At 41.2% G+C, this 14,641-nt stretch overlaps 1 long non-coding RNA gene across 1 annotated transcript; it reads left to right on the top strand.

Annotated features, from left to right (window-relative positions):
* The first annotated feature begins 9,280 nt into the window (after nucleotides 1–9,280).
* On the top strand, nucleotides 9,281–13,625 carry LOC125937667 (uncharacterized). Its single transcript, XR_007462463.1, has 2 exons — nucleotides 9,281–9,552; nucleotides 13,265–13,625. It is a non-coding gene; the product is annotated as an uncharacterized LOC125937667 (long non-coding RNA).
* Nucleotides 13,626–14,641: the final 1,016 nt, after the last annotated feature.

The raw sequence follows: 14,641 nt of genomic DNA, 5'->3' as shown, positions 1-14,641 counted from the left end.
GGGGCTCATGATCTCCCAGCAGCCTGATGAAGTGGAAAGTGCAGGAGATTTACAGCCAAGAAAACTTCTACAAAAATAGTAGTCTTTTGACTCGAGGCACATTATCCTACTGCCCGAGCTTCAGTTTCTTCATCTTCAAAGTAAGAATAACAGTATCCGCAGTATCGCCAGAGGGTAAAATAGGATCATGCCTGGGAGACACCTGGCACCTGGTGGCCCACTCACTGCTTCTCATGCTCTCTGTTCTCGCTGCTGGACCAATCAAGCGACATTCCAACTGGACACCGCACTCCCTGACCCACCACCACCCAGCCCATCTTGTTCACTACTAGTGCTCATTAGCCAATGCTTTGAACCTGCCATTACCCGGATTTAAAAAAAAAAAAAAGACAACTTGTCAAAGCTGCTTTTACTTGTAGGACCAGGCACAAAGGCTTATGAGAGCATTCGAGGCCCTGCCTGCCTGTCTTCCCAATCTCTTTTTCATTCTTTCTATGAAAAGCCTCAACTTCCTCCAAGCCCACGCAGGAACACCTGCGGATGGGCAGTCAGCAGCCCTGTCTCCCGATCACCTTTATTTTTCTCCTTACCCTTTAAATCTTAGTAATCTCTTTCAAGTTCAGCCTGACATTCCCATGTGATTTCGGCTCACAGTGACAGCACCCTCTTTGGAAATATTATGGCATGTATTGTTCATGCCATTAACTTAGCAGATTCTCTTTTATAGCCAAATAATTTTCAGGTCCTTAAAGTGTTAGTCCTCAGTGGAAGGTGCCTTAAAAAGCTCTGGAGTTTCCACATGTGAAAGTCTCCTCTCCCCAGTAAGAGGACAAGTGTCGCAAAGGCAGAAACCAGTTACCAAATGTATTTACTATCATCCACAGGATGTATAAAGTGGTGTTGTCTAGAGAAAAAACAAAACAAAACACAACAGTATTCTTGCTGAAACAGTATTCACTTAGGTTTTGAGTACATTTAATTAGAATTATTCATTTGGGGGCACCTTAGAAGGGGCTCCGCTGGTTAAGCGTCCAACTCTTGATATCGGATCAGGTTGTGATCTCACGGTGGTGGGCTCGAGCCCCACACCAGGCTCTGCACTGGGCATGGGACCTGCTTGGGATTCTCTCTCTCTCCTTCTGTCTCTGCCTCTCCCCTGCTCACACTTCCTCTCTCAAAATAAATAAATAAAATTTTCTTAAAACATAGTTTGCATGAAGGAAGAAATAAATGCATGAATTTTCTCACCTCCGGCTTCTTGGGGACACCTCCGGCTTCTTGGGGATAAACTGTATGGGGCAATCACAAAGGATAAGAATCTGTTATATGCTCCTTTCTTGTTCACCACCTTCCCTTCCAGATGAGTGTGCACAGCCTCAGGAGGCAGGCAGAAACCCAGATGGCAATTTACTTTAGCAGAGTTTTGATAAGCTGTGGTGCTTACCACCCTTGTCAGTTCCCAGTACAGCAGTAAGGTCACCTGAGCAATGGACTCGAAACACAATTGAAATAAACAGAGTAGATGGTGAATTTCTAGCCTGACTGCTCATAAGCCTATTCTTTCTTGGCCTCACTTTGAAGTTCTGCAAAAATAAGGCTGGTGAAGGGATTCTTTCATGCTTCCCAGGCCTCATGAAACCTACCATAACACCTCCCACATTCTGTACATTTTCAGAATCCGCCTAAGGAAAGCAAACACACACACATGCCCCCTAGAGTTCTCTACCACTGTGTGGGCCTTTCATTTCACAGTCCTCTTGAAAGTGTTATTTGTGAGGCTTAAAATATGTGAGCTTGCAGGGGGAGGAGACAAGTGCTCTGGAGAAAATAACACGCTAGGATAAGCCACATCACATTGTTTCTTCTGGGACACATTTTGTTCTGGGAAAATGTCCTAATAGCCTCTGATTTCAAAGTTACTGTGTATCACAACACTGTGCCTGGGAAAATACAATGACATTTTCTATGATGATATTGTAGTGAAATAATAGCTCTTCAGTCCCATAAGCAGCAGATTGACGTGCAACATCTATTAGAAATAGTGAGCGCTGAATATCTAATCCATCAAGTAGCTCGGGGGACAGGATTGGTTTCATGGTGGGGGGGGGGGGGGGGCAGATTTCATAAACGAAGGTGTGATACAAATTTTAGCACAACGTCAGCTGCTTTTTCATTCCAAAATGAAAAACAGAGGTGTACCTTGTTAGAGAGTACCATATGGTGTGCAAAGCACCGGCTTGGATGACAATGACCTAAACCCTGGCAGAGGCACCATAATTTGAATGTAAGTCCCTGGGCTTCTCTGTTTTAGTTTCCTAATTTTAAAAATAGGTATAATCCCACTTCATAGGAATTTTTTCTTTCTTTTCTTGGAGAACCAACGTACAGCTCCTGAAACATACAAACCATGTAATGGTGGTTACGATTGTCATTATCTGATGAACACGTTAACTGTGAAGTCTCTCTCAGAATGTAGGCACAGCATCTTTTCCTTGCCAGCACTGAGTCATCTACCCTCACGCACAGGGAAAGCACTACGACAGACTTCGAGCATTTTCATGATCACTGAAGACACTCTGGCTTTCCTTAAGTCTTCTAAGATAAAGGATGAGAAACACAGGAGCTACTGTGATTTACGCACCACGAGACTTCACGAGCTCCTCCAGAAATCTGGTTCCCTACTTTACAGGCAGTTTTGTTTTAAAAACCAATACGATTCCCTGTGACCAGAACTCCAGACTCCTGGCCATCAGAAATTCAATTTTTTTCCTTCATTTGTATATGAATTTTCTAGTGCCTCTGTAACAAATTACCACTGGCTTCAAACAACACAAATTTATTACCATATAGTTCTATCAGCCAGAATTCTGATGCCTGTCTCACTGAACTACAAACAAGGGATCAGTAGGACGGTGTTCTTTCTAGAGGTTCTAGGGGTAAATCCATTTCCTTGCCTTTTTTTTTTAATGTTTATTTTTGAGAGAGAGCACAGAGGAGGGGCAGTGAGAGACGGAGATAGAGGATCTGAAGTCTGCCCGGTGCTGAGAGCAGAGAACCCGATGGGGGGCTCACATTCACAAACCACGGGATCAAGACCTGAACCACAGTTGGACGCTTAACCGACAGAGCCACCCGGGTGCCCCCATTTCCTTGCCTTTTAAAGCATCTAGGAGCCACTCACATCCCTTGGCTCACGGCCCCCTTCTTCCACCTTCAAAACCAGCAACATTCCAGCTCTCTGACCCTACTTCTCTTGTCACATTTCTTTCTCTGACCCTTCCTCTTTTGCCCCCTCTTCCTTTTAAGAGCCTTTGTGATTACATGAAGTCTACGTGGATACTCCAGGATAATCTATTTTAAGGTCAGCTAATTAGCAACCTTACTTGTATCTGCTACCTCAATTTCCCTGTGCTGTGTAAACTAACATATTCACAGGTTCTGAGAATTAGGACACGGACGTTTTGGGGTAGGCATTATTCTGCTAGACACAATTTGACTTCAAATCTTTTTCCAAGAAAAGAAACAATCTCCAAGAACCAAGGTTTTCCATCAGTGAGAAGGCAATCTAAACATTTATTGAGTGCCAGTTATGTGTCAGTCACACTGCACATTTTTTTTTAACTCAAACCTCAGGACAACACGCTCAGGTAGGCTAGCAAAGGACCTTCTTCCTCCCCACCTCCATTGCTGTGGCACTAGAATAGACCCTTACTGCATTACATGTAAATCTTGAGACTCCAGAGAAAAAGAACGTTCTAAGAGAACAGCAATCAGAGAGTCTGTGACAGAGAATTTCAAAAATGTTTCCTAAATGTGATATATTACTTCTGATATCTATCGATCCACTTATATTTACCATTCTCTGGGCTCAATACCTCTTACTTAAGCATAATATTACTTAATTCTTACCAAAAATCCTAACGGGCAATTATCTGTATGGTAAGGAAAAAAGATTTCAATAGTTAGGGAAATTGTTCAAGGACACACACTAGCAATTGGCAAGAATTATCATTGGAACGCAGTTTGCCTGACTTGAAAATGCATGTGTGAAACCATTACACAAACTGGTTCTGGTATGTTGGGTCATAAGGCACCTACTGGAGACTGAAGCTAGAAAGGATTTTAACTTGAATTTGAGACAATGTATTTGAGACAATGTATTTCAGCTGTATCAGAATCTGTGTCTGACCTCCAATGCCCATTGCTTTGAAGGAGGAAATATTCCTTTGGAAAAGTAAGCATAGGATGTCCCCTTGGGGAAAAACAGGACCCTTAGGCTCAGCAAAGAGGGACAGATACACATTTTGGAAGGTGTGATGTCTGAACAACCAGGAAGGATATGTGCTCCAAACAAAATATAGCAAGCATAATAACACAGAGATGTCAACCTCATAAAACATGCAGAAAAAAAAAACATTATTTAATGTTAATACTAATGTAACATAAAATGTGAGAAAGGAAACGAAATAGGATAGGTAGACAAAGCAAAACGTTTAGGTCTTTGAATGCCATGCCAGAATTTGAAACACTTCTAAACAGAATTAACAAGACATTTGTAGTTAAGAAGAATGTGGGGCAACCATGATTAAGGGGGGAAGGGGACATGTTAGGCTAATGTCAATGCCTAGAGAAGAAATGTTAAGTTTGAGTGAGGATTAGCCGGTAGTGATGGAGAGATGGAACCACACTGAGAAACATCCAGGGAATTTTGAGTCCTAGTCCCTGAATCAAGCAGGCCTCCTCCTGAGACAGTCTGGGCTGCTCCGTTCCCTGGATAAGTGGCAACTTCTGTCAGCAGCTTGGTGCCTGTGGTGAGGCCCACAGAGGTGGCCTCAGAGGCCCCCTTCGTCTCTGAGACTCCAACTGAATTGCTTTGAAGCGCTAAACGTCCTCTGAAGAGGTGTTAATTTAGAGGCTGTCTCAGCCTTTGCAACAGCCCTCAGCCTCGTGGGGGGTGGGGGTGGGGGGGGGAGATTGTATTTCCCAACTGAAGGCAGCAAGAGCTGTTTTGGTTTTTTCACCAGGTCCCAGATAGAAACTCTGGGTAAGGTTCTCATTCTCTCACTGGTTTGCATACAATTCACATTGTCTTTTTTGTTTGTTTGTTCATTCAGGGAGAAAACCATCCTTGGATTTCCCTTTTATGAGGAGGGGCCCGGGAGGCACAGAGAGATCGACTGAAGAACATTTTCACATGTCCTTGCTGATTGCTTGACAGTGCTCCACAAATGGATAAAGATTTCACTGAAGACAAAAGGATGGGCCTGACCCTTCAGCTAAATAATGGTACCCCCCCCCTACTATTTAAAAATGTCTCTGAACATGCTTTTATTTCCTCACTACCTAGTTGAACAAATATTTGCTCAGTGAGCAAACACTCAGTGGTTTGGGACCCTTCTACGCATCGAACTCTAGGGAGGTATTTAGTAGTTCCATTGGCTACACCACACATGTGACTCAAGCTCTCCAGTCTTCTGTTCCTCCTCTACAAGAGAGAATATGGACTCATGTAGCAAACACAATGTCAGGCAGAAATGATTAAGCAGTGAGGCACCTGAAGCTGGCCAGGTAAAGGCTGGAAGAGAATGTCTGATGTAACTGTTTTTGTACATGAAGGGTTTAGCATCACTTTTCTGCCCAGAGTTCATTTCTGTCTACAATATGAATACCCAAGCCCCCCCGCCCCCCGCCCCCCATAGGCACAGAACATATAAGCAGATCATAGTGTAGAGCATTCAAAGAAGAAACAGGGAGCTCTGGACATTTGCAAAAGTGAGATTTCATTCCTAAGCAATAGATAATCAGAGATAAGCGTTTATAGTTCTTTTTGGAAAGAAGAGAAATAATAATGTGATTAGCAACCTGTGTATGTCGAGAGCTGTCCATACACCAGGCACTGTGCTAAATGCTCTTCCTAGAATGATTTCAATTTTGATCTTCACAATACTTTATTATTTGTTTCCCCATTTTGCAGGTGAGAAAACTGACGCGGAGGGAAGCCTATGTTTCTCAGATGGTGCACAGCCGGTATGCGAACAGTCAACGTGGTGCCTGACCGTCCAACTCTAAAGCCTGTGGCTCACCTATTCCGTACTGCAAAACCTTAGCCACACCCTCGACTAAACTAAAAAAAGTCTAAAGGTTTTCTTAAATAATCCCACGAAGTACAAATAAGTATATACATTCCACTATGGAATAGGAATGACATAGAACACACTCAAGAGAAAGAGAGTCCGTAGAACTGGCCGATAACAAAACTGAAGGGAAAAAAAAGTTCTCAGAATTTTCCTCCATTCCTTAGTGAGGAACTGTTCAGAAACGGATGGCAGAATATTACTTCGTAATCCATCTTGAGCATGTGTGGGGTATGTGAATACGCAGCAAGGTAAGTTTAAAAAAACCAGATCTATGAAACCAGATCTGGTTGCAGAAGCTTTCCCCCGTGAATATTTTGCAGGTCAGTGTGTGGACAGTAAGCGGAGGGCAGGCTCAGCTTTTGATCTGATGAGGACTCACGGGGAAGGAGGAAGAGGCTGACTGTCTCCAGTGCGTGCACATTTGCCAGGGAAGATGCGAACAGAGGTAAATGGCCCTTTACTTTGCAGAGCACATTCATGAACTCTTTAGCCAAGATGGAGAATGAAATTCCGTGTTTAAAAAAAAAAAAAATGAGAGGACTGAGCCTCAAAGAGTGTTTTTGAAGCAGAGTGGTGGGCCTGAGCATGGCTGGGCCCTGGTGCTCTAAAAAAGGCAGTGAGGGAAAGGGATTTCAAGTGGTGAGGAGGAGCCAGAAGAGACAGGTGTCGCCCATGTGATGCAGTTCAGATAAAATATAAGATACACAGTGAAAGACAACCTTGATGTGACTCCACTCCTCTGTTGTTTATGATGAACTTTAGCTGCTATAGTCTTCCGGTAATTAAATTTATCTATTTAATTTTATGGCATGCCTAATATTTAATTTTATGTTGTTTGCACTGCTACAAATTAAAACCCAATCACTACCACCCTGAAGCTTTAATAAAGTCTGTTTTATAGACACAAACATCTCTTAAGAGAAATCACAGAACACAAGTTGCATCCCACTCCTGGATGGGTGAGGACAGAAGAAACATACAGCATGGAACTCTGGTGCAAGCAGAAACTTGTATCCGTTTTCTCCAAACACTGATGACTACAGCTAAGATCTATCCTCTGTACTAATTACACTAAAATAACTAAATAAAAACTTCATACACACCTAGCAATCCTTCTGTCATATTTATTTTACTTTATTTTATTTTATTATTTATTTTATTTTATAGAAAGCATGCAAGTGGAAGGGGAGGGGCAGAGAGAGAAAGAGAAAGAGAAAGAGAAAGAGAAAGAGAAAGAGAAAAAGAGAGAGAGAGAGAGAGAGAGAGAGAGAGATTCTTAAGCAGGCTCCACATGGAACTTGATCCCAGGACCCTGGGGTCATGACCTGAGCCAAGTTTAACAGTCCAATGCTTAACCAACTGAGCCACCCAGCCCCCTCACCCCATGTCATATTCTTAAAATCCTAATCAGAAGGAAATTTCCAGAAATTATTTGACATAGGTGGGTATCTAAGGCAGGTCACTTAGAGCAGTAAATGAGGAACACCTTGAAGTCAGACAGCCAAGGATTGGGAGCTGAACAATGCACTGGCTGGCTTACCTGAAATGTGGGGCAAGTTACTGACCTTCTCGAAACTTCAACTTGGTCCTTGGTAAAATTAGGTTACCAGGACTTTTCTCACAGAGTTACTATGAGTGGTAAATGACATAAGAATGTAAGTTACTTACTTTAGAACCAAATATATTGAAGACATTCACTCTAGAGAAGGGCAGTGGGACCAAATCTGGTACAGAGAGTTGGGAAAATCAAATTACCTACCTTCAGAACAGAATCCACCCCAAGTCAGCTGGGGTGCCCAAGTAACACAAACATCCAAAAGCACCCAAAGACACCATGTGTGAAAGCACTGGCCAACCCTAAAATACTACAATTTTCAATATTGTTCTTCTCCCAACAATAAAGGGTATACCATATATTCCTTGAGACCTACAGCCATATCTGTGTTGCTTGCCATGAAATAGCTAATAGAATTATTAGCTACCCAGGGAGTATTTTCTTAATTGAATAAAACTAAAAATCACACATCTTCCATGGACACTAGTGGCTGAATTTAAAGCCTCTTCCTGGCACTCTAAAAGACCTGAGTAGGAAAAAAAAAAAATCATAAAGCATTTAGAGCACCATCGGCCTCACACAAGGGAAGAATATGGGAATGGTTTTTCTGGAGGAATTGCCCTTCATTGCCAAGGATGATGAATGGCAAGGCTTCAGGCAGATCAGATAACCTGAACCAATATGTGGAGGTTCATTATTGAGCCCGTGGTCCCACTAGCACAGCATCACATGTTACCGAGGATGTCACAGGTCATGAAACATAGGCACTTGCAATTTCCCACTGGGATTGTATTTATCTTGAATTATTTACCACCAGATTTCCTGACAGTGGGAATAGGCCAATAATGTGGGTTTTGTATGGGGGTAGGGGTCCTCAAATTGTAATTAATCCATCTCTAAGAGATTGAATGGGTCTTACAGAGCCACAGTCCATAAATTACCACAATTAGTGTCTTTATGGCATTATGTGAGTTTCATGGCATGAGAAACCACATTTCCAGAAAGAACAGTGAGTAGAAAACACTTTGGAATAGATTGCCTCTGATTCCTGTAAGGTGGCATTTCTTTCAGGCTACATTAGGTCCAATCATTAGGGTGAATACTATCCATTGGGGAAATGGATGACAGAACTTTAAAGAAGGCAAAAGTGAGAAGGCTTTTCATCAAAAAGTACAATCTAGCCCCAGAAACCACACATGAGAGAAAACGGCTATGTGAGAAATAATTACAATTTGAACGTGTGGACTCAATAACTTGTGACCTTTCAAAGACTCTCCTGTCCCCTTTGGGACAAAGTCCAAACTCCTCAGTTTAACGGGGACTGTAGGCCCCTCAGTAAGCTGGCTTCCACCCCTGTTCTCCAACCTTCTCTCTCAGGCTCCCCACTTAAAACACTGCACTCTGGGTTATACTAACCTATTTGCAGTTCCCAAAACACACCATGTTTTATGTTTGGGAGCCCTTTTTCTTCCTGTCCCCCGTGCCCGGAATTCTTTCTTTCCCTTTAAGCCTGGCAGAACTGAATCCCTAATGATTCCATTAGAATGCTGCCCCCTTTGTAGATCTTTCTCAGATGCCCGCAGGCATGGCTGCTCCCTCTCCTCTATGCCACCAAAGGTCTAAACTCACTTTTCTTACAATGCCCAGCGCCCTGCACCACCACCTCGACTGTTCTTATCTGTCTCCACAATCAGACCATGAGCTCTTTCAGAACAAGGACAATGTCTCATTCTTCCTGTTTCTCTCAAGCCTGTCAGAGAGACCGCAAAGGGGTACGTGCCTTGACAACATGGTTTTGAGGAAGACAGGGGATGCTACAAATCCCAGGAGCTCTCCAACAATGCGTATCAAGTAAAGCAGGTATGAATTCCAGATTGGATGTGAAAACAGAGCTGATTTTGCCATAAAACAAAATGACAAGTGATGCCATCAATATGCTGGTCTTTTCCTGCAGGGTTTAAGCCGGTCACTGTAGTTGAGAAATGTGCAAGGTATTACATAAGGAAGCAGTTACATATTTATGGGTGACTTGCTCCTCCTGCCTGGAACTTTGCCACAGTTATGCGTCCACATTTCATCTGTAAGTCAATGGCGAGGTCACACACGAGCAAGTCTGAGATTTTTAATGTCAGCTTCAAAAGGACCCCATCTGAGCTTTCTTGGAGTTCCTACAGAACTTGAATTGCTTTTCCTTTGTGACACTTGTAACTATCTCCCTTACATTTTAATTATGTAATTCATGTAAGTTATTAAGACTGATGTCTCACTAAATTAGACCTTACTAAGGACAGTATCCTATGCACTCTCTTTTGGGTATCTATTACTGCAAAACAAATACCACCCCCCTCCCAATTGTTGAAAACAAAAACCATATATCTCTCACGGTTCTGGGAGTTAGAAATTTGGGAATTGGTCAGTTGAGCTGTTCTGGCTTAGAGTTTCTCATGCAGTCATAGGCAAATAGTCGTTGAAATGGGAACAATGGAGGGCTAAGGCAGCCGAAGGCTGACTGGGGTCTCTTCCCTTCATGTACCCTCAGTACCTCCCCATGCGTTTTCTCCACATGAGCTGGTTTGGGCCTCCTTACAAGACGGTAGCCTTAGACTTCTTAAATGGTAGGTCAGTTTTCCCAGGGCAGGTGTCCTAAGAGGGCCAGAAGCTGTGTTGCTTTTATGACCTGGTCTCAGAAGTCACAGCTGCTGTATTCTAATAGTTAATTCAGTCACAAAGGCATAAATTCAAGGAGGGAGGGTACATACACTCCACCTCTTGACAGGGGAGAGGGAAAGTTCTGGAAGAGCACGGGGGAGAGAAAATATTGTTGTGGTCACTTTTAGAATATGCAACCTGTTTCATGAATATTCTTTATCTTTTTTTCCCTAACATTGAATCTATATGCCTAGACTTGAGCTCAGTACATATTTTTTAAATGATGAATTAACGATTGCTGAGCTACAGTAACATTGACTGGTACTAAATATTTGAGTCAACATACTTGTCTTACCTAGTACTCAGCTATCAGTCAGCTGTTTGTCCGAGAGAGGGAAAAGCAGAACATGCATGTTTTTTTTAATTTTTTTTTTTAACATTTATTCTTGAGACAGAGAGAGACAGAGCATGAACGGGGGAGGGTCAGAGAGAGAGGGAGACACAGAATCTGAAACAGGCTCCAGGCTCCGAGCTGTCAGCACAGGGCCCGACGTGGGGCTCGAACTCACGGACCGCGAGATCATGACCTGAGCCGAAGTCGGCCGCTCAACCGACTGAGCCACCCAGGCACCCCAGAACATGCATGTTTTATTGACCTTAACGATTAGCAAGAATTGAGTAAATAAATTCTCAAATAAATTCGAGTCAGGCCAAGCAAATGTCAATTTCAATTATTTTAATAGTTGAGGAGCTATTCAGAAAAAGTATCTGGTTATTATTCCTCTGACTTTCCTAAAAGAATTTTTTTTAATTTACACTTCTGGTATCTACCCAGTTGATAAAGGTCCTAAGCATTTTAGTAGTTGTTTTTTTTTTTTTAAGGTAGGAATTTCTATAGCCCAGCTATTAATATGTGTGTGTGTGTGTATTAATTGTCAAGGCAGACATTTTTTCACCTTTGGCAAGGGTAGAGTTCACGGAGTTCAAGAATGTTTTGCACAGCTGTTCTGTTTTGAAACACATATTTGTGTAGTATGATATATGTGGATATGTGTATTTATGTGTAATTCTGAAACATGTTAAAGCACAGCATACATATTTGGCAAAAAACCTAACGTAAAAAACCCACTTATTGTTTGTTTATAATCTCTCTGTCCAAGCCTAGTAGTTTGAGTAACTTACTACCTTTTACCAGATATTACATTAAAACGTTGTGTCCTTTCATCAATTGTCAGTTTCTTGATTGTGGGAATTATGTCTGACGCTTCACTATAACCTGAGAAGAGCCTCTATGCTTACTGAGTGACTAGCTGACCAATAAGCATGAATGCCCCTACTTGGCACCCAAAAGGACAAAGATCACAAAATCCAGCCATCGGTACCGATGAGTTATAAGAGACAAGGGCTTCTTTAACAGTTAGCTTTGGGTCTAGATGGTAAATGCAACCATAATGCTGAATTGTCTGAATGTTTATCCTTTACTGCAGACTTTTGTCTACTATGGACATCTTGAAAAGGGCATATAAAATGTAGGGAGCAAACATTCAGAACTACACAATCTGTTCCAGGAGATTTTAGTTTCTTCTACAAGCAGGTAAAGGAGAAACACTCTGCAGAATGGTACAACTCGATGCTACATTGAGGCTCCACCTTCAGACTGGTAAAACTATCTAGCATTTTCTGCCTCATAAGGTAATTAAAAAGATGAAATATATATTATTTATAATAGCACTTTAAATGTCAACAAGTGTAATCCAATTATAAAATATTGTCCCAAAAGATTATAATTTACACTTGCCCTATACCAATTTTAGTCACCACTAGTTAGCATTCAAGACCCTCCAGATTCAGACCCAAATCTACCCATCTATTTTCATTTCCATTCTCTTCCACCTTAGGCTCTAATTCCAATTAATCAAAATGAATTATTCTCTCCCTTATGAACAAAGCCCATATCCAATTTCCTCCCCTTCCTCCCACTCCTCAGTTTTTACTATCTGGGATTTTCTCTCTCTTTCTACACTGATGAAAATGCTATTAATTTTACCAATCTAAGTCCCAGCTTCAATTTCCTTTCCTTTCATGTATCCTTATCTTTTATGGATTTTCTAGTACAGTATAAATAAATGATGTAGTATAAATAACAAGATGTCAGGATATCTGGGGTTAATTCCATTGAGGCAATTCACAAATTTAGAGTCTTTGGTCAAAACGCTTGGCCACTCTCATAAAAATAGGGCTAAGAAATATCCCTCACTGAGTCTCATCCAACCAGACGAGCCAGTCAGTGAATCAGTCAACCCTTAGTCAACTATACTAGGAACTGTGGGAAATAAAAATGAGTATGACAAATCGACTGTCCTCAAAGAGATCAGAATCTTGTAGGAGAGATACATAATTCAACTAACAATAATACCATTGAGTCTTGGGTATACAAGCTCTGGGAGTACAAAATGGCCTGCCAGGTATTTTCAGCAAAAATATTTATCTTAATAATAAGCCAGATCTACACACCTGCCAGTAAAAATGTTCAGATAAACGTGGAAAGTCTGAATTCACATGCCATAGGTTGAATACTAGCAACAGGATAAACGAACAGTGTATGAAAGGCTCTTTCCACTCGGTGTAGCACATCGGTGGTTGGTGCACTCCCCTTTGCCTGTGCCATTCCTTGAAGGTGGTAAGCTGTGGATTCTAAACGAATCATGTGTGTTCTGGGTGATGGGGACAGAAATCATGTCCACTTTCATTTGGAGAGAGCGGATGCAGAGTGAGTGATTCATCTTGTTTTAATGTAAAAGCAGATGGCAGGGTCATGGGAACTTGTTTGAAGCATTAGTGAACTGTCTCTTCAAATTAAGGATTTTTGAGAATTATGAGTTCTGAGAAAACCCATGACTCACAAGATTGTATGCTTTTGCAGAATGATCAGGCATCTAACCCCCTGAACATTAAACCGCAAGGAACATATAAGAGCATGGCTGATTGCTTTAATGAAATGCAGGCATTCCGGTTCAAGACAACATGTGGTGGGAGATAACCAGGGACAGCAAGAACTTCCCAGTGAGCCACTGTCTACTTAGTGGAATCACAGGTTTTGAAGAAACACAGAGCCGCCTGGTAGAAATAAAGTAATGATGTCTGAAGAAGCTTTCAAATACGGATGGGTCTGAATCATGTTTCAAAGTTTCTTGGGCTTATATTCAGAAGTGCAACATCCTTAACATATTGAAAATATTAAGCATCTACCCTAAAAATACAACTTAATTAAAAAAAATTTTTTTAACGTGTATTTATTTTTGAGACAGAGAGAGACAGAGCATGAATGGGGGAGGGTCAGAGAGAGGGAGACACAGAATCCGAAACAGGCTCCAGGCTCCAAGCTGTCAGCACAGAGCCGGACTCGGGGCTCAAACTCACAGACCGCGAGATCGTGACCTGAGCCGAAGTCGGCCGCTTAACCGACTGAGCCACCCAGGCGTCCCGAAATACAACTTAATTTTAAAAGGAATTAATCTAAAATCTCAGAAGGCCTATGTATACATATTTATATAAAGATTTATACAAATCATGTTTTTAATTTATATTTTATATTATATTTTAATCATGCTAATCAAATAGTATATTTTAATAATGAGTCAAATTAAAATATTAAAATGGAAAACTATGAGCTTGTCTAGATTACAGAAATCATCATTTACCTAGTTAGGGAAATAACTTTATATTGTGATCCTTTGTAGTCATCATAAAAACATAAGAGATACACAAGATATTTACACTAGACCATTGTATTTTGCATGTTTTATACAAGAAGTTTTTAGATTGGCAGTTTAGGACTAACATAAAAAAGAAAGTTAGACCTGAAAAGGCCACTAGGCCATCAACTAATCCAAATCCAGTTTGCTGCAGTTGAGAAAAATCAGGACAGATAAAGGAAGTGACTCTCTTTAAGCTCTGTGGCAACGACTGGTAGAAAATATACCAGAACTGAAGCACATGGACTAGACATGATTGCAAATCCAGCTCTGAAACTCTCAAGCTCAAGTTAGAAAATTGTAACCCTCAATTTCCATATGAGATAGGCATTTTCTATGAAATACATCTAATAATACATAATCCATTGATTTAAATGAAAAAATCGTGACCTACAAAGAGTATGAAATCTAAACTCAACTGGTTTTCTTTACTGAATACAGCAAACCAAAACTTGGTTTAAATTATTCAGAAGCTAAAATAATCCTCTAAAAAATATGAGAATTGAATTCCGGTCTGATTCAAATGATTTTTATCACAATATTAC

Source organism: Panthera uncia (assembly GCF_023721935.1).
Source record: "Panthera uncia isolate 11264 chromosome A3 unlocalized genomic scaffold, Puncia_PCG_1.0 HiC_scaffold_12, whole genome shotgun sequence".
NCBI classification, from domain to species: Eukaryota; Metazoa; Chordata; class Mammalia; order Carnivora; family Felidae; genus Panthera; species Panthera uncia.
Note: the sequence above shows the minus strand (reverse complement) of the source record. Positions and strands in the feature narration are given on the sequence as shown.